Source organism: Herpailurus yagouaroundi, unplaced genomic scaffold, assembly GCF_014898765.1.
Source record: "Herpailurus yagouaroundi ecotype Mexico unplaced genomic scaffold, PumYag 29, whole genome shotgun sequence".
Taxonomy (NCBI): Eukaryota; Metazoa; Chordata; class Mammalia; order Carnivora; family Felidae; genus Herpailurus; species Herpailurus yagouaroundi.
This window is the reverse complement of record NW_024412377.1, coordinates 30,756,943-30,781,371: the sequence shown is the minus strand read 5'-3', so window position 1 is coordinate 30,781,371 and position 24,429 is coordinate 30,756,943. Positions and strand designations below refer to the sequence as shown.

Below are 24,429 nucleotides of genomic sequence, written 5' to 3'. Positions count from 1 at the left end.
GGGGCGGGGCCGGGACAGCAGCGCCCCCCGCCGAGCGGCGTGCAGGCACCGCCCCCGCGCGCCGCAGTCGGGGGCTGAAGCGTCTCGGCCGTGGCCGTGGCCGTTAGCGTTGCCTCCTGGAGGCTCTGGCGGCGGCGGCGACTCCCAGGGCTCGCGGAGGGCAGCCGGCCGCCCCCAGCTCGTGGCCGCCTCGAGCAGCCCGGCGCTGGGACTGGGGAGGCGAGGCGGCGGCGGCGGGTTGTGCCCGGCCCCCCTCCTCCTCGCCTCCGGTCCCCGGGCGACTGCGGACTCCGGGCAGCCCCCGGGCGGCGGCCGAGCGGACGGCGGGGGATGGCGAGATAGCGGCGCGGGAGCGGCCCGTGAGTGCCGGAGGCGGGTGGGCGCGGCGCGGGGCGTGGGGAAGCGCGAGCCACGGAGCCCGGTGCCCGGTGCCGTGGGCGCGTCGCCGCGAGCGCCTGGCGGCTCGGGCGGGGTGGGGGGCAGCGCTCCGGCCGCCTCCGGTCTGGGGGCGTCCGCGAGGACTGACACCGGGGTGGGGGGAGTGCTGCGGGTCGTGCTGCTCTCCGCGCGCCCTCGGGCCACCCCGCGTCCGGGAGGGCGCCCACTCCCTGGCCGCGAAATTCTGCCCCACGTAGGGCAGTAAGTTCTGAGACCAGAGGCTACCTGGGGGATGGGAAGGAGCTTTAATTTTTATTTTCCTTTGGAGATGTAACCAGCCGGGTGATTGCGTGACCCCGTGCCTCGACTCTTCATTAAACAGTTCTTTCTCTCTTCCTCCCTGATTTACGAGTGTATTTAATTTACCTGTACTTTTTATATGCTTCTGTCCGAAGGCGCTAACCTCGATAAAGCCAAAGTTGAAGTGTTAGCGATCAAAGTGAGGCTTCTTGCACGATGCCACTTTTGATGTGTTGTCTGAAAGGAAGGACCTGGAGTCTTGAGTTCTGACCCCTACAGAAAACTCTGCACGTCAGGTGGTTGTGCATTAACTTCAGGGCTTGAATAATGGGATTCTGGTGCCCACCTTCGGCTACCAAAAAACAAACTCAGCAGCATATGAGGTCTTTACTCTCCGTTGGGTATCTTTGTGTTCCTTTTTGTATGAGTGTGTTTAATGCAGTCAAATATTGATAGAACGGGTGTGCATTTTTTTGAGTGACATTTGTGTGAAAATGAATTCTTTGCATTTGTTTTTATGTGTCCTTTTAACTTACATTTTTCAACAAAAAGGTTTCAGTTTAAGGTTTGCCTTCCCATTGTTCGTTTTCAGTTTCAGATTTCTCTTTAATTAAAAAAAGTTTTGGTTGGAGTAAAAGTCATGTGACCTAGTAGTATCATTTAGTCAGGGGTCCACAAATGAATCCTAAATTAAAGCCCATTCCCATCCGCTGCAAATGAAAAATTAAAGCGTTTGTATACTGAAAATGATGGTTGCCCCTCCCCCTAAAATTATTTTGCTGCAGATCTGAAATCATATTTCACCAAAATCGGAGGGTTCCTTGTCTAAACAAGCCTGGCAGAGGAAAGGAAACCTAAGTGTAGTAGTTAGTGTGTTCTCAAAAACTGGGGACTCTCCCCTCGTTTTTGACATTGACGTCCTGTTTTATTGCCAGGTGGAAACTGTGTTAATTTGGAGACTTCATTAGGTAGTTACAAGCTCAATTTAAATACGAGGTATGTTTTCAAGGTGAACCTAGGCAGCTCTTTCCCTTCCAAGAATTGAACTGAGGCTTATTTGCTTTGTAATAGGTGAGATCACAAGCGAGCCTCTCTTAATTAGTGGAGACTTGGATTCTCTTCTGGGAATTAAGGATCAGGAACTCTGCTGTCGAATGGAACAACTTTTGTGATTTTTGAAAGCCTGTACTCTTAATGGGTCTTCTTGAATAATATGTTGGTAACCGTATACGCTATTTTGATATTGAAATGTATTAATTTGTGGGACGGGCAGTTTGTGCACACTGGAGGAGATCAAATAGATATGAAGAGCTCTGGAGTGGAAAGTCCATCTTTCTCCCTTCTCTGCAGCAAGTACCCAGTTCTCCCCAGGAATCAGGGTTCCTAGTTCCTTACATATATCTTTCCAGATATACCTTATGCTAGTATAAACGTTTTGTATGTTTCTTTTTATTTGTCTTTCCGCAAACGAGGTCACTTTGTATATGCTGTTCTGCACCAGCTCCCCGCCCTTCCCTTAGAGTACTAAATCTTGGCAGTCTATCAGTACTTAAGAGAGCTGGCTCATTCTCTGGGAGCCGCTGAGAGTACTCCAATAAGGATGAACCATAATATATTTAACCTCTTTTTTTTTTTTTTAATTGAGGTATGTGTAGGTTGCTTCTAACATTTTGTTATAAAATTATTGTAAAACTTGTGTTTTTAAAGTTTTTGAGTGGGTTTCACTTATTCCCAAAGGCAGTAGTAACATACGTCTCTGTAGCACATTCCAGGAAATAAATGCCCCTTCTCTCCAATATACACTTTTTGCTTTTGTATAATTTCACAGTGACCCGTAAAGATCTTTGGTGTCTTTGTGATGAAGCCTGAGCCATGATGGCCAGTAAACTAAGGTCATATACCTTGATGAACACCTTACCTCTTTGTTTCAAGAAAAGAAAGAAAAGAACAGATACAAATTTTTAAGAATAATCTGTAGGAAAAACTCATAAGAGATTAAATATTTTTGAACATGGAGAAAAGGCTTGTACCTTTGATTAAGTTGAAGATGAAGGCAGTTTTTGTTTCATGAGACTTGTTTACCATTAGGCACTGAAATACCTGCCTTCTGTAGATTATCACCACTATCTCATACTTTCATGCTGTTATAATATGGTTATAATTTGTACAGTTTGGGAGGTTAGAAGTAACTCTTAAGGGGAGGTATGCTTTTGGAAAATATTTGGCTCTTTAAAAATTGACATCTCAGTGCTTTTAAAACGAATGGTAGAAACAGTACTAATCCTAGAAATTGAGCCTAATACATCATAACATTTGAGTATTAGCCAATGTTGAGTTTTACATGTTTATTACATTTATTTTTGGAGAGTGTTTTTAAGATGAGGGTAAGCTATACTTTTTTTTTAACCTATCAAACAACTTTCTTAGTGTTTAAGATGTTTTCTTTTTCCTTATTATTTGGCACCTGTCATTGTAGTACAAAACTGCTAATATTGTCTATATTTGCTCTTCTTAAATAAGCATACATTGAGCATCTGTTACATTCCAGGCACCCTTATAGGGACTGCGAATATAGCACTGCACAGGGCAGGCAGACCCCACTTTTAATGAGTTCACAAATTACTGGGGGAGATGGATAAAAAGCAGAGAAGCAGTAAAGGAAATGATACCAAATAGTGATAAGTACTGGGAAAGTAATGAGTCACTGTGGTAAAGACAGGATGGGGGCTGCTGTTTTAGATTGAGTGTTCCTGGAACTTTCCCTCAGGTAGAGAGATTTGAGCAGAGCTGAATGAGGCAAGGAGTCTGTGTGTTTGGAGGTCTGGAGGAAGAGTGGCTCAGGCAGAGGGAACCGCAGGTGCAAAGGCCCTCCGGTGGGGCTGGGCCTGTCTTACCAGAGGAGCAGAGGGCTGCCTCTGTGATGGAGGCAGATGGGGAGAGTGCCAGGCCGGGGAGAACAGGCACTGTACCTGGTGCCCGAGTGTTTGCACGTGTGAAGGAGTATTGTAGACATGGAATAGAGGCCTTGGATGGGTTGTTCCTCCACCTGCTGAAAGCTCCAGGAGGGCAGGCAGGGGTCTGGCTGTTCCCCACCCTCTCCCACCAGCAGGAACAGCTGGCTGTGAATATTTGTTGAAGTAATGAATAATTGGGGAGTTTCAAAAAAATAATCCTGCCTGATTTTGGCCAAAATACTTGGATTCGGGAGTCTTGAGCTTTCCATCACGGCTGTGGCCCTTGACATTCCAAATCTGTGATGTACATCCTCTCAAAGTATTGCTTTGTGTTGGTTGCATTTGATTGCTTTTCCATGAAATTGAAGTGTGAGGGCTTAAAAACATACCTAATTTTCCAGGACATTGTAGTGACTTCTGAGTAATTTAGTCAGAAGTTTCACTTGTGATATCAGTAGATTTGCTATTTGCTTGAGCATAACATTTTCAAAAATGCCTTTTTTTGGGTTTTGTTTACTAAATGGATGAATTCCTTTGAGCAGATGACAGACTAATGAGCAAATAAAATATATGTACTTTATGCAGGTACTTCTATTCTCACAGGAAGAATGTGTGCATGTTCTATTTTAGGGAATATCAGGAACTGGGGTATTTCCTCTTCCCAACTTCTAATCTGTTTGTCATTCTAAATACATGTTCCCTTACATTAATTGAAAGCGTGGGAAATGAGTTTTGTGCCAAGTAATTGTTATAGATGTTTAATAAGAATCTGTTATCTTTCTCTTGACTGTGACTTTTTGGCTTCTGTGTGACATTAGGAATTTGGTCATCTCGCAGAGTGAGGGTTTTAAATTTTTTAATTTGCTATTCGAACTGGTTGATACCAGAACCAAATAAGTTGTTTCTAGGTTTCTCTTCCAACTTTTTCTCATGAGTTCTGCACAGACACTGTAAAGGATGGATTCTGTGGCTCCTAAAACTTAAGTCAGCTTTGTCCTTGTCACTGTCACTGCAGCGAAAACTCTTTAGCGGTATAGCAGAAGCACGTGAGCATCTGTTTTACATGTAACTCGTTGTGGTCACTTAGCAGCTTAGATGTTTGAGCTGAAGTACTTTTCCTGCCTCCTTTGGATTTCCTCTGTGAACCACAGAGATGCAGAATTCCAAATCAGACTTCGGTTGTCTGAAATCAGAGCAGATACTTTCTCGCCCATCATTGCTGCTCATGTTGCTCACATAAGCAACGGTTGTGTTTATCAGATGCGGTTTTATGGGTTTTATGTTGGAAGTTGGAGAAGAACTTCTGGTGGGTGAGCTTTTCATGGAATTTTGCACAGAGGTGAGAAAAATCTTGGCCCAATTCTTCTTTTGTGTGGCAGGTACAGAAGACGACTTGGAATCCTGATAGGTGCCTGGAGTTGAGAATCTATCTGTGTTATTAAGTGGCAGCATTCTGCACTTAGACCACAGACAAGTGATGTCACTTCCTGAAAGTGTGTGTGTGGCCTTTCCCTAGAAGGGGGCTTGGGTTACTGAGGCCCCTTGCTGCGCCTTCCTCTCACTGCTCTCAGAAGCAGCCTTCAAGGAGACTCTGGATCTGAGGACAGTAGAAATGGTGGCGGCAGGAACATCTGGTGGAAAATAACAAGTGGCAGAAGTAGTGTTTCCCATTTCTAATATTAGAAATGCTAATGGGGCAGTGAGTGGTAGACGTTCTGTGGGCAGAATTGTGTGTCTGTTGAGCTGGGGGTGTGGGTGAGCTGGGGAGAAATGAGAATCCGCTACCCAGCCCTGAGTGCCGCAGCCCTTGAAAGTGCCGCCGTGCCGCCTGAAAGCTGGGGTGCCGGCCGTTCCTGGCCACAAGCGTGGAGACCCACTGCCGTACCAGCGAGGTCCTGTTTCACATTTCATGCCTCAGTATTCATAGTGCAGTACAAAAGTGAAGGAGGCAAGAAGGTTTTAGAAACCTCTTCAAAGAAACTGTTAAAGTTGGGAGCATAAATCTTCATCTAATTGGAAACCTCTCCTGTGTTTATTCCTCGAAGATACCTGGCTCACCAGAGTTTTACCGTGAATGTAAAATTATCTTTTTTGGAGATCCAGGTTCAGGTTTTGTGGAACTATATAGAGCTTAAAATGCAAAGCACGTATCAGTAATAAGAACTTACACATTCAGACAAAACCGAAGAAAGTATAGAATTTGAGAGCCACAAGAGGTCGCAGGTCATCGGGTCCACTTCTTTTTTTTTTTTTTTTTTTTAATTTTTTTTTTTCAACGTTTATTTATTTTTGGGACAGAGAGAGACAGAGCATGAATGGGGGAGGGGCAGAGAGAAAGAGAGACACAGAATCGGAAACAGGCTCCAGACTCTGAGCCATCAGCCCAGAGCCTGACGCGGGGCTCGAACTCATGGACCGCGAGATTGAGACCTGGCTGAAGTCGGACGCTCAACCGACTGCGCCACCCAGGCGCCCCCATCGGGTCCACTTCTTAAGTTTACTTGCGAAGAGACCAAGACCAGAGCTGTTGTAATTTGCCCAAGAATCCAGTGGCTCCAGACTGGGACTGTGGAACCACGATGTGCTGATTCTTCGCTACAGGGCCCTGAGCCTCCCCCCTTAGAACAGCAGCTCCTTGAAGGCAGGGACTCTGTGGGGTTCGCCACTGTGTCCTCAACAGAGAACATTGCCCAGCCCATAGGCATTCAGATACTTGTTGCTAAATGAGTATCTACAGGATTTTAACAACTTCAGAGTGCCCCATTAGCTATAATATAGTACAGTATTTATAAAACTTGAAAGAATATGCAATTTCATGAGTTTCTTGTTAAAAAAATATATCACATTACTCTTAAAGCCCCCAATATTAAGCCTCATATTAGCCAGATGGGAAAGTGAAGGTGTGGCGTTTTACTTACTAGCTTGGCACTTTTCTGAGTCTGGCTTCACTACATTTTCTAATTGTCATTCTGTAAGCTCTGTCAGCTGGGATCTGATGTCATTAACGTTTTATATTTTGTTTTTGAAGACATGTATTTTAAAATACAGCATTTGGGCACCTGGGTGGCTCCGTCAGTTCAGCGTCTGACTCTTGATTTCAGCTCAGGTCATGATCTCATGGTTAGGGAGTTTGAGCCCTGCATTGTTTCCATGCTAATAGCATGGAACCTGCTTGGGAGTCTCTCTCCCCCCCTCTCTCTCTGCCCCTCCCCTGCTTGCCCTCTCTCTCTCTCTCTCTCTCTCTCCCTCAAAATAAATATATTAATTAAATAAGTTTAAAATACGTCATTTGTTGTCTGAATTGTTTGCTGTTTCTCCACATATGTTTTACCAGTCATTTCACTATTTTTAAAACCGAAGGCCATATAGGGATTTGATTGTTTAAAAACAAATCTAGCCAAAGGGACGGGGGAATTGTCACTTTCAAATCCTGCTGGTGGGTGTTTGAATTGTTACAACTTTCCAGGAGGGCAATTTGGTATTACTCATCGAAAGCCTCAAAAATGTGCCATGTCTCTTAGTCAGGCATTTCCATCACAAGGAATTTAAACTAAGGAAAAAAAAACATGTGTACAGAGACCAATCTGTAGCAATGGTTGTTACCTCCACGCTGCGTGTGGAGACCATATTCCTCAGTAGCTGTCTTTCCCACACTGGTTCTTAACTTGATGGGAAGTCCACTTAGTGTGGAGTGTCTCAAAATTGCACGGGGTGCTCTCTGAAGTTTGGGAAAAACACATTTCCAGAATCTGGTGACGTCCCCACAAAGTACACACAAAAAAACAAACAACCTCTAATTTGCAAAATGATTTTTGTAGTTTTGTTTATAGTTCTAAGCTAGAAACAGTTTAAATGCTCAATAATAGGGATTGGTTAAACAAATTGTGGTATGTACATGTAATGGAAAAAACCCTTTATTCATGAACAGTGAGGTAGGTAAGGGAGTAATTTATTGATGTGAAAGATATTCAGAATTTGTAAACTGAAAAAGCAGGTTGTAAAATGGCGTGTGTAAAAAAAAAATTTTTTTTTTTTTAATTTTTTTTTTCAACGTTTATTTATTTTTGGGACAGAGAGAGACAGAGCATGAACGGGGGAGGGGCAGAGAGAGAGGGAGACACAGAATCGGAAACAGGCTCCAGGCTCTGAGCCATCAGCCCAGAGTCCGACGCGGGGCTGGAACTCATGGACCGGGAGATCGTGACCTGGCTGAAGTCGGACGCTTAACCGACTGCGCCACCCAGGCGCCCCCCAAAAAAATTTTTTTAATGTTTATCTTGAGAGAGAGAGCGCGAGCAAGCAGGGGAGGGGCAGAGTGAGATGAGGGAGAGAGAGAGAATCCCAAGCAGGCTTGGCACAGCACAGAACCAGACATGGGGCTCGACCTCATGAACCTCGAGATCATGACCAGAGCCAAAATCAAGAGTTAGCCGCTTAACTGAGCCACCCTGGCACCGCATGCATGTGTAAATTGATCTAAGTTTTTTGGTGATTTTATTTTGGAGGGCGAATGTGACAGAGCGTCCAGAATACAGAATGTGTATACAGTTTTCTACCTATTATATGGGAAAATGTCAGGGAAATTATACACCAAATATTAGGTAGGATTATCTTTGTGTGTTGAAATTACAAGTGACTATTAGTTATTTTTTTTTTATTACTGTTTTCCTGATTTCCACTATATAAAGCATGTTATATAATTAAGACAATGGGATCAGATGCTATTTCCCATTTACTGGTTGTGTGAACCTGGGCAGGTTCTGTCTCTCTTTCCTTATATGTAAAATGGGAATAATAATGTCCAGCTCAAGGTGCCTGAAGTAGCGTTTGATAAGTGTTACCTTGACTTCACCTATCTGATATGATTAAGACCAATATTATATTTCTATTAATATAGAATTTTTAAGGAGGATAATTTGTTTTACAAGTCCCATTGTTGTGAAAAGCATTTCAGGACATTCTGACAAAATATTTCATTGCTTTTGGTCGCTGATTTTGTTGAATTTTTATTTAGTTTAAACTTTTTTTTTTTACGTTTATTTATTCAGAGAGAGAGAGAGAGGGAGAACACGCATGGGAGGGACAGAGAGAAAGAATCCCAAACAGGCTCCCCACTGTCAGCATGGAGCCCTATGTGGGGCTCAAACTCATGAACCATGAGATCATGACCTGAGCTGAAATCAAGAGTTGGACGCTTAACTGACTGAGCCACCCAGGCACCCTGCATTTTTATTTACTTTAAAACTGAAATGCTTTCCATTGCCAAGAAATTTTATTTTGAATTGAAGGCTTTTTTCCCCTTCTGTTTTTGTCTTTAACAGTAGTAAGTTCTTGAAGGTCAAGGTCTCGTCATCTTTCCTTTTGTAGAGTCAGAATGAAATGTGATTCACTCCTTCAGTAACTGTTAGGGGCCTTTTTTCCCTGGGCGGTGGGTAGGCATCAGGTACACAGCAGCGCCCAGGACAGACATGCCCCATCATTTGCATGACATGGGAGGTGACCAGGACAGTTCAGGGCCAGGAGGCACACTCACACTCAATAAAAGGTCTTCCGCAGCTGACAGACACGTAGACCTCATTTCCTCCCCTGCAATTTTAAAAGAAACTTGGTTGTGATGTTACTTTTCAGTGAAACAAACTGTGCCTCCTGCTTATTCCACAAAGCACCTGAGGAGCAGACTGGGTTATTGTTGCCTTCACTGACAGTTTACATTACACCTGCTTGAGAATACCCGAGGCTAAAAGTCTCTAAATTGCTGCTGTGTGTCTTCTGTGAAGGACGGGCCTTTCTGAGCTTACCTTTTATAAAATTACTGTGATGGGTTCCTACTAGTAAATTTAGGACCGAATGGAATACGTGGATCCCATTTGAGAAATTCTAGCACATACTCTTACTGAGGGTGAGGACAATAAAGCATGCACTTTAGAGTAATGTTTCTACTTGACAGTGTATAAAACGACATTAATTTTGTAATTTCCTAATGTAAGGGCAGTTTTTAAGTTGGCAACAGTTGCAATATTCTGATGCAAAGCAGACCCAACAGTCACGGAGGAAGCCTTGGAATTTCACAGGTAGTGACCTTGCGTATCATTCCCCTCGGACAGCCTGATAAAAGAACGTGGTCCCCACAAACCTTTTTTCTTGTGTCTACAAAATGCATTGAAGGTTAAGTCATGCCACAGGTCAGAGGCACCAGCAGAGCCAACATTTTATTCTTCATTTATCTCACGTTTTTCCTGTCTACACCATTGCTTTGTATGGTCCATTTTACCCCCTCAGCAGTTAGCTTCCCTTTTTTGGTTGAGGAAAGACCACTTTGCAGAAAGAAACACGCTTTATCTCTCAGTGAGATGTACTGAGTATGCATTGGCGAGTAGGAAGCAGCCAAGCCGTGTTGACATGCAGACAGTAGGCTGTCAGCTAGACATCGAATTTAGCGCACTCGCCCTTTCTCAAACACCAGCTTCAATAAAATTACAGACGTCTCTGTTTTGGAACTTTTCAGCTCTCTTCCAGATAATCAAAGCTGTGATTGCTGTACTCACACATCCCATGGGCTGTATTTATTGCTGGGATCAAAAGCTCAAACACTTGCAGGTGCAGTGAAGGTCACGTACCTTGCTGAGTGCGTCCGATCTGCCTTTTGTCTCCATGCTTTTGGTAGACACAGTGAGCGATACTTCACTTTCTTTTTACTACACGGTAGACAGCAGTGATGATCTAGATGGTAAATGACAACTGGAAGTTGTCTCAGTTCTGGGGACCAGTAAGGAGAGACACCAGGGGAGGTTGCTGTGCAACGTGAGCTTCGTTTCGAAGGATGGGCTGGTGTTTGTTCAACAGATGAAGAGTGGGACGGACATGCCGGGCGGAGGGTGCGGCGTGTGCAGTGACCCAGAGGACCACCGAGTCTGGCATGTCTGGGGCAACTTGAGTGCAGGGGCAATGTGTGCAGAGGTGGGATTGGGAAGTTAAGAAAGCCTCGTGTCCTGCTAAAGTTGGCGCCTTTTCCAGTAGGTCAGGGAGACTGGTGGGAAACTTCAGGCCTGTGAGACCAGCATTTCAGAAACGTGACCTGGTTGTGCTGTGGAGGGTTTGGGGAGCCGGAGACCAGTGAGGAGCACTGCAGCAATGCAGGCCGAGGGGAAGGGGCCCCCGCCAGGCCCGGCCCCTGAAGTCTGTGTTATCCTAACAGTGTCCAGGCGGTGGCACACAAGCTCCTCTCGCGCCCGGCCCTCCGTCCCGGTTTTTCAAGCTTCTGATTGAACTCCACGCAGAAGCATTCCATGCGTTTAAAGCTCCCAAGCACTGGTCTACTGATGGCTTCTCCTTAAGTTGCTAAATGTTCAAGGGGTTCCCAAATGTGCGTGGTAGGTGGAGCCCGGAGCGATGACATAGCTGCTTGGGTTAAAGATGTTGGTCAAAGGGTAGGAGCTTTCAGTTCTAAGGTGAGTGGGTTCTGGGGATCTAATGGACAGCAGGGCGAGTACAGTTAATTTTGTATTGTATGCTTAGAAATTGCTGTGAGGACAGATCTTAAGCATGTCCACTCTGCACACACAAAAAAGTAACTGTGAAGCGATGGACGTGTTAAGTTGATTGTGGTGGTCATTTCACAGGGTACATGCATATCAACACATTAAGTTGTACACTTGAAATGTATACAGTTTTGTCAGCTCTACCTCAGTAAAGCTGAGAAAAAAACAGGTAGGTACACCTGTGGAGAGATGGGATAAGAAAGTGTGGTGTGAGATTTATATTGAAGCAAGAACTTCTTTTTTATTCTTTAATAATTTTTTTATGTTTTGATTTTTTTTTTGAGGAGAGAGAGACCACGAGCTGGGGAGGCGCAGAGAGAGGAGGGTGGGGGACAGAGGATCCGAAGCGGGCTCTGCGCTGACAAAAGAGAGCCCGATGGGGAACTAGAACTCATGTACTGTAAGATCATGACCTGAGCCCCAAGTCGAATGCTCAACCGACTGAGCCACCCAGGTGCCCTTGAAGCAAGAACTTCTCATAGTTTGAGCAATAATAAAGACAATAATAGTCTCTGTTTCATATTAATGATACCTTGACATTTGATTACCTACCTGTTAATTTTTCAGACTAAAAGTGAATCCTCCAGTTTTAATGCCACTGGAGGAGAGGATTTTATGCATTGTGGTAAATGAGGAGGCAAAAGAGTTATCCTTATTGTTACTGTTTTGGCAGTTACGTTACATTATTGGCCCATTTCACTGATCAGTCTTTGGTATTTTTCCCACATGTGGCTGCTAAATTATGTCTCTTCCAACCTGTGTTTGTTCATTTTCTACATGTGTTGTCATTGTCAGCATCAGTGTCATTTGGGACCTGAAATTATCAATGCTGAATTTATCTTATTGGATTAGTTTGTTGGATTAGTTTATTAGAATCCTCATTATTACATGCAGTATATTTGCTGTTTTGTCCATTTTTTTCATCCACGGATTTGACGAATGTGATTCCTGTGTCATCATCTAGTTCGTTAATGAAAATGTCAAGAGAAATAGTGTGTCACACCTGTCAGTAAACTTTGTCCAGGGTGACATCATCTGCTAAGAGGCACCCCTTGAGTAAGGCTGGGGAACATGGTGAAAGAACCCCCTTCACTCTTTTGCGTACAACCTGTGTCTCTTCATCTCGTTCATAAATACTTTTCAGTAAATATGTTCTGTTTCTGACGCTTGCTTTCCCAGTTCAGTAGCCTCATCAGGTAAGGGGGTGAGGGGTGGGGGCTGAGTACACTGGCCTAGGGTCCCTTTCCTGACATGTCCTGCAGTCTGACCCAGGATCATTGTAAAGCTTCCGTGTCTCTGGTCTGTAGAACCTACTTTCTTGACGGAACGTCTCACAGAACATCCCTTTCCAAAACGGTTTTGCCAGAAACCAATTATTTCTGTTGTATTTTTCATTCTCTGTTCCACTCTGTTCAGAAGTTTCAAGTGAATGTAAGGTGCAGTGCTCTGCCCCCACATCTGTACAAGATGTTGTAGACTGTGGTCTGAAGCTAAAGGTTTTGTTTTAATTCTTTTTCTTTTCCTTTTTTTCTTTTTTAATTTTTTTTCAACATTTTTTACTTATTTTTGGGACAGAAAGAGACAGAGCATGAACGGGGGAGGGGCAGAGAGAGAGGGAGACACAGAATCGGAAACAGGCTCCAGGCTCCGAGCCATCAGCCCAGAGCCCGACGCGGGGCTCGAACTCACGGACCGCGAGATCGTGACCTGGCTGAAGTCGGACGCTTAACTGACTGCGCCACCCAGGCGCCCCTCCTTTTTTTCTTTTGAGAAGCACTCGTATTCTAAAATAATGCTTCAGATTTTGAGATCTGTAATTAAAGAATACCATAAAGGAAAGAAAAGGACTCAGTGAATTCTTTTGGAGAGGAGAGCTTTGAGATTCCAACCCCAAACAATGTTAAGAAACATTCAGGCCCCCTTTGGTCGATATCTGTGCACTGAAATATAAATCTTCAGACCGTTTATATTTTAAGATCATTTCAACAACAAGTCAAGAATTTTTTAATGCCAATACATTTTGAAAACAGGTTGTTAACTGGTGCCCTAAGAACTGTACTTGGCCTTCAGATATGTTTCCTTTGGCCCGCATAGTGTTTTGTAAAGAATTAGTTGCCAGCGTTAAAAATAAGGAGATTTCACGTTACAAAACCAAACCAAACCTGCCTTCCTGTCCCTTTTTTCAAAAAGGGTCAAAAAGGTCTGTGACTTCCGGGGCCCCGTGTTCCCACGTGGCGGTTATGTAGGAGTCCAGCACGAGCTCCAGGCTGCCCGCCACCGCTGTCCGCTCCGTGCTTGTTCCCTGCAGCCGGCTCCACTCGCCTCGTCTGGCTGGTCCTCGGAGTAGGTTTGAGCTTGCACCTGCTGGGTTAGGAGCTAACCAGTTCCAAGTATACTTGGGAGAACAGCAAGGTGGTAGCAGTCTGCAGTTTTGTTCCCTGAACACAGGTTGTCTGACCTCTGTCTTGAGGTGACAGCCAGAAGTGCCTGGTAAAGCAGGTGGAATTTCCCCAGGAACAGCACGCAGCTGGGCAGCTGGGCAGGGTGGAGGAGGCCAGCACTCTTCACGCATTCTAGCTCTGCTGGTTCCCGGTGACAAGCAGCGTGCCCCAGGAATGAAACAACTGTGCATTTCTTAGGACATGGAAAGTAGGGGGAAGTAGGCCTGGGCGGTAGTTGTCTGATTCTAGAGACGTCAGGGAATTTGTCTAAGGTCACATACCTGCCACCCGGTCAGTGGCGGAATAGGGACTGGAGCCCAGGACTTGTTGCCCTGGTTCAGTGAGTTTTCCACTGCACATTTTTCATTTATGTGTAATTGTCTAGAGATGGGGGAATCAGGCCTGGATTCAAATCCACGTTCTGTTCCGGACAACATGTGTGACCTCAGGCAAGTGTCAAAACCTGTCTGTGCATCATTTTCCTTGTTATAAAGAAGGGGAGAATAATGATACTGACCTCATAGGGTGCTTACGGGGATTAAATATGATACTGCATTTAAAGAACTTAAAGCAATGCCTGCTTGTGATAAATAATGTATTAATAATGCATGATACCTGAAAATAACATTTGTACATTCTATATTATAATAGTAGACTTAGCTGAAACCAGCATCGCAACCGTACAAAACTATTACGTAATCATTTTTTTCCTCTTAGAATTTAGAAAGGGCTTTTAGGATGGCTTTACTCCATGTATTTTTTTTTTTTTTGAAGCCAACAATTTGAGCCAATTTTATCTTTTTATTCATAATTTTTTTCTGTCGCAGACAGGCGCATTCAAAAGCATACCATACAGCTTCCTCTTCAGAATGTAAAGAAATAATTGAGTGTCATGAAAATATTTTCAGTTCCTCACCAAAATTGCCATTTGGGTGGATTTGTTCAATTCACTGAATAGATCTTGGATATATTGTGCATATAAAACCCTTTCAGATGCAGGAGTGTTATAAAGATAAATCTCTGTTCCTTAGGGAGCTCATAATTAATGGGAAGAGAGGGTTGGAGGAAGGGAAAGCGTAACCTCCGTTAATACCTGGTATGATACAATAAATGCCCGAGGTGGAACTTGTGCAGGGTGCACTGGGAACATTAAGTGATGCCAGCGTCTGGGCGTGATGGCCTGCGAGAGATCCAGGAGGCAAGGACGCCCAAGGACAGGGAGTTGAGAAGGAGGATCAGCTTGTGGGGCCGAAGTTTGAATTTGAGTTTGGACGTACAGCCTGAGCAGTTGGTTGGGCCGCCTCCTGACTGTTGGCCTGAAGCTTGAAGGGACAGTGAGGGCTAGAGATGGAGAAGCTGATGGAAGCCAGGTGAGTCATCGCCGAAGCCAGAGGCCACGAGGTGGATTAAGCTGTGATTAAAGTACATGTGACGGCGATGCTGCTGAGGGCCCGCCAGAGCAGTGGCCTTGGAGAGAGGGGGAAAGGGTTGGGGGGAGAGGTGGAGCCACGTGTAGGAGGTAAAACTGGTGAGTAGGTGGACGAGGTGGGGAAGAAGGTGGGGTTAAGGGTGACTCTCGCTTGGGTGACCCAGGAGAGACTGGTGCCACGAACAAGACCTGGGGCGCAAGAGAGTAGGTTGGGAAGGGAAACTGAGTTTAATTTTATACCTGTGGAGTTTTTGAGGGATCTGTGAAATCTCTAAGTGGATATGTCACGTCAAAATATTTGTCATTCCTGAAGGACCTCGTTTGAGTGGATTTGTGTAGATAAACAAGAAGTTGCCTAGTGGACAGATGGTTCATCTGTAGCTGGGAAGAGACCAGTCCTAGAAATATGGATTTGGACATCATTAGCTGTGAACGATGATTAAAGCCACCGAACAGATGATGCTGTTCAGTGAAGATGCACAGGGTGAAAGAACGGTGGGTTAAGGGAGTCCCTTCCCAGCAAGGAAGTTGAGAAGGAATGCTCTCTTATGGGCGTCTCTAATCAACGGGGGAAGGAATGGATTCTTTAATTAGTGGTGTTAGGGTCAGCGTAACCTTTGGGGGCCAGGGGAACCTGCGTCCCGACTCCTCTTGTACACCGAAATTAATTTCAAAAGGACCAAAGTTTCAGATGTTAAAAGCCTTAAATGTACTGGAAGATTAGATGGGTGACCATTTTTACAACTTCGGCATGAGGAAGTGTTCACGGTCAGAAACCAGAAAGGACAAAATTGGGAAACCTGACTTAATGAAAGTCCAAGGAAACCTCACTGGAAAGTAAGAAAACAAGCTGGAAATATGTGCAGTGCATGTAGCAGTCCATCTGTATACTGGGCTGTGATGTTAGGCTGTTTCTTATCAAGCAGTGAGAAAAAGATTAGTGTCTAATTAGAAAAATGGGCAAAAGACAGAATGAGCATTTTATTCATAAAGCATCTCAGATTACCAATAGACATGTGAAAGGTAGTTTTGACTACATATTCAGGAAATGTCATTTATGGCCTAACAGATGGAAGAGATCAAAATTAAAAAAAAAAATCCTTGATCTTGGTGAGAGTGTGGGGAAGCAGGTACTGGGGAACGAGCTGTTCCTGTTTGTTTTTGGAAGGTAAGCTTTTATCGTGCTTTTCCCCAGCACGTTGAAGATCCCTTGGCTGATTTTGGACCAAGAAGGAGTGTTCTTCAGGTTGTTTCTGTACTATAATAATAGAGCGTTTAACTCTTGTGATAGAAGGCAAAAACAAGCTCGCAGGTGTGATAGACATTGTTAACATTTATCAAAGGCTGTTGCATGTCAGCGACTCTGACCGCCCAGCGGAGGTCAGAGGTGAATGTACAGACCTCAGTCGGCAGCGCCGTGGAGTGTCTGGTGGATCCCGAAGCACAGGAGGAGTTGGGGATGTGGAGCATCCCAAGAGGCAGTGGTTGGAGGGGGGTCCTGAGGCCTGTGAGAATGTGTGGAGCTGGAGGGTGGTTCCCTGCTGCAGTGGGGGGTGAAGGGGATGGCTCTGAAGGGTTTTGTCTACCAGGCTGGCTAGGAACTTGACGCTGGAATCATGGGGAGTCTTCAGAGGAGTCTTAGACACCAGAGTGGTGTACTCAAAATTGTCTTTTTTTTTTTTTTTTTGAACGTTTATTTATTTTTGAGACAGAGAGAGACAGAGCATGAATGGAGGAGGGGCAGAGAGAGAGTGGGAGACACAGAATCGGAAGCAGGCTCCAGGCTCTGAGCCATTAGCCCAGAGCCCGATGTGGGGCTTGAACTCATGGACCGCGAGATCGTGACCTGAGCTGAAGTCGGACTCCTAACTGACCGAGCCACCCAGGCGCCCCTCAAAATTGTTTTGACACGCTGAAGTTGATAGTGAACAGCCCCTTGAATTAACAGGGAAGTCCTCACTGGAGTGAAGATCGTCAAAACTGAAGGAGAGGAACGTAAAGATCCTGAAAAACAAAAACTCAGACCGAGGAACACTTTTGGGGAAACGCTATCCTGCAGAATCCACGAAGACATATTCTTATAGCACAAGTCACATTTCATTATCATTCTCCTGCACGCAGATTCAGATTAGAGCAGGATAATGGAACCTGGAGGCCGTGGAGATGTCTCTCAGATTCCCAAACATTTCTTGGCTCACAGGGCTCTTGATGTTTCATTGTTTTCATGGTGCCCCTAAGTCCAAAGAAATGCCTAACAGCTCTTTTTGTGAAGTACTTAGTTCCAGACAACTTAGTATTTATGACCTGACACTTTAGTCGCAGTTTGGAAAAATAACACGTATCAATTTTTAAAACAAAGATAATATTTTGATGTTATTCTTTAAAAGCCACATGTGTGAAAGATAATATTTTGATGTTATTCTTCAAAAGCCACTTGTGTGAACCTGTTGGGTACTGCATACCTTCTCAAACCTTGGAAACAGGTCGGGACACTGCCACCCTTGTTTCCATTTGTACGTTGATATCTGGATGGGTGGTGCTTATATTTTATCACAGCACCCAATGACCCTGTCTTTGCAGGATAAGTGACGTCATTGAGAGGAATGTAGCATCGCCTAGTGTTGAAAGTGACCTACCTTGGGGTGCCTGGGTGGAGCAGTCTGTTAAGCGAAGCATCCGACTTCGGCTCAGGTCATGATCTCAGAGTTCGTGGGTTCAAGCCCCGCGTCGGGCTCTGTGCTGACAGCTCAGAGCCTGGGGCCTGCTTCGGATTCTGTCTCCCTCTCTCTCTGTCCCTCCCCCACGTGTGTGTGTGTGTGTGTGTGTGTGTGTGGTGTGTGTGTTGCATGCGCGCGCTCGCTCTCTCTCTCTCTCTCTCTCTAAAAAAAAGAAAGAAAGAAACAGAAACTGACTTGCCTTCCTAACTTGAGCTAAAGGTTCTGACAGTGTTGGACAGTGATGTCACTTTGTTTCCTTTGAAAATTTAAAATACACTGTAATATCCCAGATGGCTTGCTTTTGTGCCTTGGGGCGCCTCAGTGCGTCGATTGGGAACTGCAGCTCCAGCTCCGACTCTGTGTTCTGGGCTGGGCAGTCCTTGGGTCAGCCATCAGCCAGCTTAAACTTGTAAGTGTCGGTGCCGTGCTGGACAGTGGGGGTTTACGGTGAACGGAGAGGCAGCATCCTCTCAAGGAACTTGGAGTCTGTGGGAGGAATTACAAAACTGGGAAGTGATGCCTGGGAGCCAGGGTCAGCAAGCTTTCCCTAGGAGGCCAGGTAATAAATAAATCTTTTAGGCTTTGCTGGCCATGCAGTCTCTGTGGACGCTGCCCAGTCCTAACACTATAATGCGAAAGCAGCCACGGGCAGCATGTAACAAATGAGCACGGCCGTGAGCTAGTAAAACTTCATTCACAAAAGCAGACATGGCCCACGGCTCATTGTTTGTGCAAGCCCTGAACTAGAGATGTGATTAAAGCGTGGAAGCAGAAGAAGGAGCCACTGACCTGCCGGGGAATCCCAGAAGGGATCTCAGAGGCCGCCCTGGGCTCTTCCTACCTCCTGCCAGGAGTTTCCCAAGTGAATGGAGGAGAGGAGGCGACAGAAAGCCATACAGAAAAGGAATTCCAGGCCCAAGGGAAATACTTGCAGATACAGGGAGTTGTGAAGGAGTGTGGCAGCTTGGAAATGGTAACTGTTAGAGGGGAGGGCACACGGCTACAGTTCCATGGATCATTTCTCTCATGTTTTGTTTCCTCCCTCATTTTTTGGTGAATCGCATCCTCTAGTAGCCTCCGGAGAATAGGTGCGTGGAGGTGTAGCTTTTGAGTTCTGGCATAGCTTTATAAAATAGATTTTATCATCTTTCGTAATTAGTTTGAGAATAGAATTCAAGTGTGAAAATAATTTTTGCACAGATTCTGGAGATGTTCTCTTTAGCTTTCAATGCCAAGAAGTCTGATACTCCCCCCCACTCCCCCACTGTGTCTGTGGACCACACACCCGGTGTCTCCTCTGCAGCCCGCTCTGAAGATAGTGCTGTCACTGTCCCCGTGTGCTGGCGGAGGGCTGGTCGGGTTCATGCAGCAAGTCCCAGCGTCCTGGTTTTAGAGAACTGTTCCCATAGTGTCTCGTTTCCGAAACCTTGTATGGATGGCCTTCCCCTCCCTGGAAGCTTTTGAAATTTTCTTTTACACGGTTATTCTCAGTGATGTACTTTGTTGTAACTGTAAATTCACTGTGCTGAATACTTGCCTGGCTCTTTGAGAACTAGACTTTTTTGCAGCTGAATATATATATATCAACAATTCTTTGTCTTTGTTATTGCAGTTCTCTCTTAATTAATCTTCCCAAAACACCACTTCCTTCAAGCTTCTCCCTTCCTGAAAAACCTTTACTGTTTTCCTACACAGTCTAGTCTCCATCTGCCTTTCCAAACCAGCCAAGTTTGTGTTTTTCATAGGTATGTCTCCCTCAACTCAAATCCCCACACTTGACTTAGCAGCACAGTGGGGTCTCCCTAACTGCAAAGAAGTTTATGTTCCTGCCAAGCCTTCTTCAAAGGCAGTGCCCCAGAGCTGAAGATCTCGTGTATAGGGGAGGTGGAGGCGTGGAATGCAGTTAGGAAACTAGTTGCTGGTCACAGTTTTTCAACGTTTTCTTTTGTCCTCTAATAGAAAAGAATAAAGAAGGGACACTAAAAGAGTATGAATCAGCAGTATGGATACTGTTTACTTTCCATTCAGTCTCCCTTGCTTGGGGGTAAACATTCCAGCATCTCTCCTGTAGGTTTGGTGACCTTGCCTTGTAGTTAAGTGGCTTTTCTCCCTCCAGTGTGCAGTTCCTTTTCTGAATCCGTGACAGGAAGTATCTCAGGGTGATGACAAAAAGCTACATTCTCGGGATGAAGGATGCTCTGGGCCATCTTCATTCATGTCTCCCTGACTGAACAGGTGTTTCTCAAGCCCCTTCCCGCTGGCTGTAGTGCCACCCGGGCACTGTAGGGAGAGTCCTGCCGGCAGGATACACTAGCTCTCTGCCACATTTCCCCTTCCCTCCTCACCCCCCTCCCCCTCCTCCCTCCACCCTGCCAGAAGAAAAATCAGATCAAGCAAAATCTGTCTGGACCGCAGTTTCTGGTCCTTCTCTGCCTTTAGCTTTACTTCCCTCTTTTCAACCCTCTTTTCTAATTGTCCTCAGCAGAAAGGACCAAAACCTCATGTAGATTGGAACCAGGATTCTCAAAGCTGAGGAGGAAGCAAACCGAGTGCATACGTGGAGGTTCCATTTCCCCAGGAGGGGCGGAAAGCACTGCATGCGGGCTGGCCTGCGCTTCTCCGCAGCCTATGCGAAGTCAGGACGCAACGTAAAGAAACTAAACCAGCGAAAAATAGATTTTTTCCTTTCGATTCCAGCAGTTTTATAAATTGATTCTGCTTGATCTGTTTTCTTAAAAAGAAGATTTGTTGATGTTTTTTAATCCTTTAACATAATTGTATTGCATAAGAGACAGACTGGTGGCCCGCGGGTGGGGTACCTTCTGAAGGCATATTTTGTTTGGCCTTTAGAATGTCTAAAACATACAAGTTAGTTCCTTACATTTTACAAAGTTGAGCTTTTCATATACATCCCAGGTTTCTACCTTGGCTTGAAAAATAAAATCTGGCAGCTTGAGGCCCGCTGCTGCCACCTCTAGGCTGGGCGGGGAGCTCCGGTTTGTGCCTGCCCCTGTGGCCTGTCACTTCTTTTGTCCTCCAGGAATGTGCTGCTGCATTGGGCTGCCGCAGCAAGCCACAGTGAGCCTCCTTTTGAAAATCAGCTCCTAAAGCTCTCTAAAAACGTGTTCTCCTCTAGGAATAAGGCATCCGGTGGGGGAAAAAGTAAATTTCTGGCAATGTTTCTATCGGAAGGGAGCAAAGACCAGTTTCACGTGTCCTTTTTCCATTAAAGTTCATTAGAAGGCTCTGTTCGTGTATTGTTGTGGTCTCAAGTGAGTCCCTTTGCAACTCTGCTTAGTAGTGAAGTCAGATCTATCACAAGCACCGTATCATACGGCGCGAGTGACTTCCTCCGAATTTGCTACATAAGTGTTAAGGACAGAAGAAAGTTTTCTTTATCATCCTGCGTGTGTTCACTTAAGCAGGTGTTGGTGGCATTGCCATTGATTGTCCTATTCCTGAGCACACCCAGCACCCCAGCCTGATGCTCGCTGACCTCATCAGTGGTGTCCTTGATCGCTGCCTGCGGTCGGCGCCGACCTTGTGCTGGTGTATCTGCTTGCTTGTTGCCTGCCAACAGGAGTGGAATAGCACACCTTGACTTTGGGAAGTTTCTCGCTTGAGCCCCGAGTAGAGGCGGCTTCGGTGCTGCAGTCCCAGAGGCTGAGGCCGGGAGGGATCAAGTGATTTGCCTCAGTCATGCTGCTGATTAGCCTTGGAGCCAGGAGGAGAGTCTGCGTCCACAGGGTCTGGTCCAGAGCTCGCCTGCCTACATACCGCTCTTGCCACTTCACAGGACACATGTCTCCTTTCTAGAACAACTGTAAACTTGTAGTGAGGGACTGTTTCACCTCAAGCTAATGTTCAGCCAGTCAGTGAATGCGGTGTGTGGTTATTTCAGTTACGGTTTGGTCGCTTCCGGGGCTCCTTGATTCAGTTATTCCTGCACAGGCCATGTGATAATTCTGTAACTTTAGCAACTGGCATTTTAGACATTCCACGAATACATTTTCATTCTAATATGTGAGCGAGTTGACACCAGAAGTGACTAGGAAGTTATTCAGCCAGAAAATGGCTGAACGCCTTTGAAATGTGTGCCCGTGCCTCTTGTTGTGTTTTGGTTATAATTATTTAAGCTACTCGAGATTGCTGTTCTGAGTTTTTGACAGTATTCAGCAGTAGCTGAGAAGTCTTGCCGTCTGCGTTTGCTAAGAAAAGTGTTTTCTGAATCCTCTTTTTGGGCTCCAGTTAGTTAGATGTTGGATCCTTTTTCCTCTCTCAAGTCCCTGCTCTTAACATCTCTTCTCACCTGTTCTGTTCTTGTCTTGGGTTTTTTCCTGAAAGATTGCTCTCAATGTTGTATCCATTTTTAAAAAACTTTTAGTATCAGCCAATGCATTTAACTTACAAGAGCTATTTTTATTCCTGATTATTCCTTTTTCATTGCATCTCTTCTTGTTTTTATGACCGAGTCCTGTTCATTCTGAGAATACGATTTAGAGGTGGGTTTTCTCTTTGTGTTTCAGTTTTCCTCTTTTCCACGTTATCCCTTTTCTCTAGGAGTAATTTTTATTTTTGCCCTGGTGACCCTGTTTATTTGGAATTTCTTTTCATTGTTTTGGGCTCTGCCTGTATGTTTTATGATCCTTGGTTGTCTGTTCCAGTATAAAAACGAGACACTATTAGGTCTGACAAGGGGTTTTCAGTGCCTTGGAAGGACTCGTGTGTGGTGGGCTTCATCCCAGCAGCAGCGAATGGGAACGTCATTCCTCTGAGGAACCCCTGTGTGTCAGATGCGGAAGCCTTTCCTCTTGGATATCTGTGCCTTTGGTAGCTACTCTGATTTCCTGGACAGTTCTTTTACATTCTGCAGGGAATATGTCTTTGGGGAACAGGAACACATCAAAGTTGAGGTCTTTAAACAAATCTCTGTTACAAACAGACTGTCTGTAAACAGTCCCGTAAATCGCTGCCTCCCTCTTTATGGACCCAGAGAGGATTTAAATGGCACCACCATCCTTCCATTGTTGTGTTCCCACCAAATCTGATAGCCATCTTTGCTTCCTGTCTTTTCCCTCTATCTCACACAACACACTGAATACGCTCAGTACCACTTACCACGTGTGTGGTACTCTGCTAAGTGCTTTACGTTTATTTACGCCTTTAATCTTTACAAAAAACTTAAGAGGAAAATATTGTTATCACCCCCACTTTACAGATGAAGAAATTGAGGCACAGAGAGGTTCAGGCCACACAATGAGTAGCACGGCTGGGGTTCAGCCCCCATCTGTGTTTTTTTCACCACACTGTCCTGCCTGCAGTGCATTGGGAAGACCTTCCATCTCTAGAACAGAGCCTACATGTGACTGCCTCTTCCACGTCTGCTCTTAGAATCCTAGCCTTCACCACTGGTGGTGATGTCACCTGCACTATGGTTTCCCTGCCTCTTCTCTCCTCCCCTGGAGCCCACCCTCCATGTAGCAGCTAGAGAAGTCTCCCCAAAGTGCACGTCAGATCATGGATCTCCCCTGATTAAAACACAGCAGTAGATTCTTTTCTCGGAACTCCATATCCTTTCCATGGCCCAGAGGCCCTCTGTGGCCTGACCAGCCCACCTCCTCTTGGCCCCAGCCCCGGCCCTTCCTCCTGACGTTTGAACCTAGTAAGCTTGTCCTTTCTTAGGGCTTTGTATCTGCTGTTGCCTGTCTTTCCCCTGCTCTTATCATGGCCATCTTCTAGTTATAGTCAGGCCTCAGCTTAGCTAACATCTTCACTTTCACACTCTCACACACATTGACTTATTCTAGTTTTTTGGGTTTTTTTAAGTTTATTTATTTATTTAGAGAGAGAGCCATGGAGGGGCAGGGGCGGGGGAGAGAATTCCAAGCAGGCTCCACGCTGTCAGTGCCGAGCCCGACGAGGGGCTCGAACTCCCGAACCGTGAGATCATGACCTGAGCCAAGAATCAAGAGTCGGAAGCTTAACTGCCTGAGCCACCCAGGCGCCTCAGACTTCTTCTAGTTTTTAAAGCACCTTTCAAGATCTGAAATTTCTTACTTGTTTGTATATGTGTATCTCCCAACTAGAGTCCAGGCTCCTTGAGGGCCAGGACTTGGTATGGCTCAGTGTGTATCTCCAGTGCCTGGATGGGGACCCAGTGCTTGGTACCCTGTCTCTAGGCATTTGCTGCTGACAAGTGTCTCTGGGAGCTCTTAGGCTGAACAGCGCCTGCCTGCATTGCAGCCACTCCCCATGGCACTCCAGGTTCAATCGCTGCCCATCTTCTTGTTTACCAGCAGCCCCTTTCCTCCCATTGTGGTGTTTGGTACACTTTCATCATTTCTGTGTTGTCAATACTTTTGTCACATCTGCAAACCCGCTATACTACTATTTGTCCTAATTCTTTCTTTAAACTATTTAAGTTTATACGAAAGATAAACATATCACGGTATAAACAAAAAAGAAATAATGACTTGTCACAAATGACTATGTTAATTAAAATTTAAAATGTCGGGGCGCCTGGGTGGCGCAGTCGGTTAGGCGTCTGACTTCAGCCAGGTCACGATCTCGCGGTCCGTGAGTTCGAGCCCCGCATCAGGCTCTGGGCTGATGGCTCAGAGCCTGGAGCCTGTTTCGGATTCTGTGTCTCCCTCTCTCTCTGCTCCTCCCCCG

General features: G+C 45.5%; 1 protein-coding gene across 1 annotated transcript in view; it reads left to right on the top strand.

Annotated features, from left to right (window-relative positions):
• The first annotated feature begins 176 nt into the window (after window positions 1-176).
• The window catches only part of LIFR (LIF receptor subunit alpha), a 75,612-nt gene continuing 51,359 nt past the window's right edge, over window positions 177-24,429 (top strand). Inside the window, exon 1 of the mRNA XM_040495731.1 lies at window positions 177-359. The gene's annotated coding sequence lies outside the window, so the exon portion shown is untranslated. The remainder of the gene's footprint in view (window positions 360-24,429) is intronic.